This window comes from Galeopterus variegatus, unplaced genomic scaffold (assembly GCF_000696425.1).
Source record: "Galeopterus variegatus unplaced genomic scaffold, G_variegatus-3.0.2 Scaffold3184, whole genome shotgun sequence".
NCBI classification, from domain to species: domain Eukaryota; kingdom Metazoa; phylum Chordata; class Mammalia; order Dermoptera; family Cynocephalidae; genus Galeopterus; species Galeopterus variegatus.
Window position 1 is genome coordinate 105,494 of NW_007729295.1, and position 4,957 is coordinate 110,450.

The 4,957-nt window shown below is 39.0% G+C and overlaps 1 long non-coding RNA gene across 1 annotated transcript; it reads left to right on the forward strand.

Annotated features, from left to right (window-relative positions):
• The first annotated feature begins 235 nt into the window (after positions 1 to 235).
• LOC103600012 lies at positions 236 to 3,673 on the forward strand. Its single transcript, XR_551350.1, has 3 exons — positions 236 to 496; positions 2,629 to 2,743; positions 3,490 to 3,673. It is a non-coding gene; the product is annotated as an uncharacterized LOC103600012 (long non-coding RNA).
• Positions 3,674 to 4,957: the final 1,284 nt, after the last annotated feature.

The window sequence follows — 4,957 nt, forward strand, 5'->3', positions numbered from 1 at the left end:
ATCTGATTCAGATGAATTTTTTTTTTTTTTTTTTTTTTTTTTGGGCAGCTGGTGGTACAGGTATCCAAACCTATGACCTTGGTGTTATAAGGCTGCACTCTAACCAGCTAAGCTAACTGGCCAGTCTCTCACAGTCTTTTTTTTTTTTTTTTTTGGCAGCTGGTTGTTAGGGGATCTGAACCTGTGACCTTGGCATTATAAGGCTGTGCTCTAGCTAACTGAGCTAACTGGCCAGCCCCAGATGAATGTTCTTAAGGGTTTTCAAAATTAAAGCTATTCAGATCTCACAATCTGAGTGGATTCTATTTTAATGATGGCGTAGCTAGATGGTGGGTGACTTTTAAGGGAAAATAACATTTCTGTGTACTTGAATATTTTCTTAATTTTTCAGGACTGACATAATTGTTTCATCCTGTTTTTCCTTTCAGTGAAAGCACGGACAGCTCAATTAGCCAAGATAAAATGGGTTGTAAGTGTTGCTTTCTACATATTGCAAGTAAGTGTACTCTAGTGTCACCTGGGGTCATTAAAGTTGGTAATGGACTGGCCTCCTGAGGTACAGAGCCTGCAGAATCCAAGGCTGGGAATTCATATGTTTCCACTTTAAGCTGCTGTGTTATGTGGTCCTGCCAGCATATAACTCTGAACCCTGTGAATTTTGAAGATAGACTAAAAGAAAGCCTTTCTCTTGATTTGAGTTGTTAAGGATTGGGACTTTTTGGCAAATGAACTCTGAAGCATCTTCCCAGGAGATCTTCCATATTGCCTTTATTCCAGTGCAGTTTTTGGGGCTTGGGGGGATGAAATGAGAAGCTTATATTGACATTGTGTTTTCTGTCACCTCTTGCAGAGTGACGGAAACACAAAAGATTACTCAGAGTCTGTGTTATTCAGAGCAATGAGAAGCCCGAAGGGACTGCGCCAAGGGAAAACTCCTTCAAGAGAGGAGAGAGCCCAGGCACAGCCCCGAGTCAGTTTTTGCTTCAGTTTTTATTGTAAAGACAAAAAAGTTACAGAAGAAAAACAGGTGGTTGATCAATCATAGTGAAAACATAAACTGGTTGTGTGACAATCTTTATTAAAGAAGGTGTAACTTAAAATAGTTTAAGCAATTTACCATCAAAAGGAGTCATAAAACTAAGCTATGTGATATACAAAAAGAAACAATGAAATAAGCACCAAAGCGCTTAGCTCCCCAAGAAACTCAAAGAAACAGCTTAGGGTGAGATGTGGAATGTCCCTCAAGCACTAACTAGCAAGAATATTCTTGAAGATTTTAGCTCACATACTTTCCCATCATTTAGGTTTAGCTGCACTAAGGGCAACTGCCCCCAGAGCAATCACTTCACTGTGCTGCAGTTGTCTTATCTACATCAAAGGCTTTAGTCCTGTGAAAGTTTTCTGGTCTTTTCCAATCTTAGTATTTCTGTGTATTTTCCTAAAGGCTTGGGCTTTGGTCCCTTAAGCTAGAGGCTCTGGCCTCCTAAACTACAGGACTCTGGTCCTTCTAAGCTACGGGCTTTGGCCCTATGAAATACATGTGTTTTATTTCTATCTCATTAATGTCAGAATCCTCCACAGTTTTCTAAGATCCTCAATAACTTTGACCATTACTTGCTACCTGGTGTGCTTAAACAGCACTCTCTATGCTCCAGGTAGGGAGCCATTTTTTCTCATCGAACTTGGCCCCCAACTTCTTATCTGTGGGATTTTTATTTGGTTAACTACCCATAGGACTGTTACTGCTTCTGCTGCCATGTTACTGTAAGGTCATAATGTGCTGCTGTGAACCCACTCCAGTGGCTGCCTAATCTCTGAGTTTTAATACAATGTGTCGTCTCTCCTGAGTTAAAGGATTCAAGCCCCCCCTCCCCCGCCAAAAAACCCCAGGTTTTTGGATATATTAAGTAACTGATCCTGAGGCACTGTCATTTGATATGAGCTAGGTTTCACCAAGACACAGGAATTAAACCAGGTGCCCTCTTTTAGGTCTGCTCATTTGAGTGGCATATTCAAGGCCATGAAGGGGACAGAAGACAACTGAAGGAATCCTGCTGGGGAAAGGATGAAAAATAAAGCATCAGTTTTCCACCCACCATTGAAACTTACAGAGGGCTCACCTCTGCATGTGTGTGCTAACACTTGTGTGTGTGGGGAGAATTAAGTATTTTTTCAAGGCTCTTAGAGAGAAGTATAAGATGGCTTTTGTTACTGATGTGTATTTGATATATAGTGTTTCTACTCAAAGGAAATACTCAGTGAGAAAAGAACACTTATGGAAGATCTGGTTATTTTATCAGCTAATTTAAATAGTGTGTATATAGTATTCATATTAAAATAGTAAAATGCCTGTTCACTTAAGAAGGCTCGCCCACTCGTTCAGTTTGTTCTAGATGTCCTTGGGAGCTCATACTTAATTAGACATTCTATTTCAAGGTTTCAGCAATGGAAATCAGTGGCTACTTTTATGTGTCTGTTGGCTGTGAGGACTGGATTGATAGGGCTTCAGGTCATCAATCTGGAGAGTTTCCTTAGTTTTTTTTTTTTAATGTTTCCTTGTCTTTCTTTCTGTGGCTATTGGTTGTGTGATTGGCAGGTTGTTTTCATTTACCAAAAGTATCTTTCCAGGCTGCCCTGATGATCTCGCTCATTTGGAAGTACTATTCTGTCCCTGTGGCTGTTGTGCCGAGTAAGTGGATAACCCCACTAGACCGCCTGGTAGCCTTTCCTACTAGAGTAGCAGGTAAGATTTTTCTGGAATATATAGTGGGCGAGTATAGTGAGGCTTATGTAGAGGTGTGTGGTAGAAGATTACATTGGCCTGGCATCATTCTCACATCCATTTAGTGAGCTCTCTGTCTCAGCCCCACATGAGGCTTGCAGTGAAGAAACGAGGTCTAGAGAAGTTACTTAACTTGTCCAGTGTCACCAGAATGTTAAGGAGCAGAGCTAGGATTCAGTCCCAGGTCTGCTTCTGGAATCCATATCCAGTACTTGGAGTCTGATACCCCCTTTATTGAAACATTGCCTCTAATTCCCGAATTCTGTGTCTTTTCAACCTGTTTTATGGTTGGCCTCTGCAGCACTTGCTGCTCTTTTAATTTTTGAAAGATAACCTCCTTTGGATGTTCAAAGTAATACATGTTATTGTAGAATGATTAGAAATATAGGAACAATTTTGAAAAAAATCTTATTAGCTACAGATAAACTCTCTTATTGTTGCGGTCTACTTTTTCTAGTCTTTTTTTCCCATTTATTTTGAAATAGTTAAGGTCATCTGGCAGTTATCATTTTATATCCCCTTTTTACATTATACTGTAAGCCTGTTCCCCTGTGTCTTAGTTTGTTTGAGTTTCTGTAACAAAATACCTTAAACTGGGTAGCTTATGAACGACGGAGATTTATTTCCTGTTAGTTAAGGTAGCAGAGGCAGGAAATGTGGGCGGGACTGTTGGTGTGCTCACTTACGTTGAATTTCTTTATTTTCAGGTGGTGTTGGAATTACCTGTTGGATTTTAGTCTGTAACAAAGTTGTGGCTATCGTGCTTCACCCTTTCAGCTGAAAAGGGAGATGAAACAGCTGCGAGCCTTTTAAAAATGGATTTTCTCTTAGGTTAAAAATGTGATTTACACTGTTTTGTTTTTAAGAAACAAAAATGCACAGGTTAGGTTTTTTGTTGAATATGTTTGTTCTTGGACTTTATGTGGGAATCTCTGAAACAGCTGCGAGCCTTTTAAAAATGGATTTTCTCTTAGGTTAAAAATGTGATTTACACTATTTTGTTTTTAAGAAACAAAAATGCACAGGTTAGGTTTTTTGTTGAATATGTTTGTTCTTGGACTTTATGTGGGAATCTTACAAGAATCATGATTTTCTATACTTGTCATTGAGCCAGAAAGGCCAGTTTATGGCACGTGTGTGCCAACCAACATCATCCAAGATTTGTAGGAAATGTGAAACGTTACAGAGCGTCCACATGCTGTTACTTGTGATGTGCAGTCTTGGCATATCTTAGTCATATTGCCAACTGGAAAGTCAAAATTTCCTCACAACTTAAGTACTTTGAAGACTTAGTGCTATTTCTAATCCCATTTAGAAAGTAGCTTAATTTTAATACCACTGCTGGAATATGAAAAGTTGATTTTTAATTTCGTGCAGTGCCACTTAAAGAATAACACTAATTGATGTTGCTTGTGCTTTTTCTTCCTGTTTAAAATGTCATTTGTTGGACAGGTGTTTGTATAATATTATCTACTTATTTGGGACTGTTAATTTTTCATTTCAGTGTTTTATAAATGTATTCCTGAGACCATAATGTGTTGTTTTGTGCTTGAATTCTGTTTTATATTTAAAGCATTTCAAATGAAGTATATTTTGTAAGCATTTAATATTTATGCTCTGTAGAATGGAACAAAGCTAAAAACAGACTAGGAAGTCTGATTAAATTAATCTGAACTGATATCTGTTTGGCCCATAAAGTGTAATTCTGCTAAATCTATTTTTCAGAACACTTTTTTCTAATTAATCTTTACAAGTGCTTGTGACTTACCTCCTTACAGCCACTTAGACAAGTGGCGTAGAGGCTTTAGCCATTAATTAAGTGGAGAACCACAGCACAGTACAGCTAAATTCTGTCACCAGTTTTTCTGTTCTTTTGTTCTATTCTTGTGATCATATTTCTATTCTATTCTTTTTTTTTTTTTTGTCCTTTTTGAGACCGGCCGCACCGCGCTCAGCCAGTGAGCGCTGTGAGCGCACCGGTCATCCCTATATAGGATCCGAACCCACGGCGGGAGCGCTGCTGCGCTCCCAGCGCCGCGCCACGGGCTCGGCCCTCTATTCTATTCTTGTAATCATATTTCTGTTCTTGTGTTCCCTGATGATCTAATAAGTAGTCATTATTATTTTGGCAAATTGTACTGTGACATGACCAAGTCCTGTGGTCCTTTAAGTTAT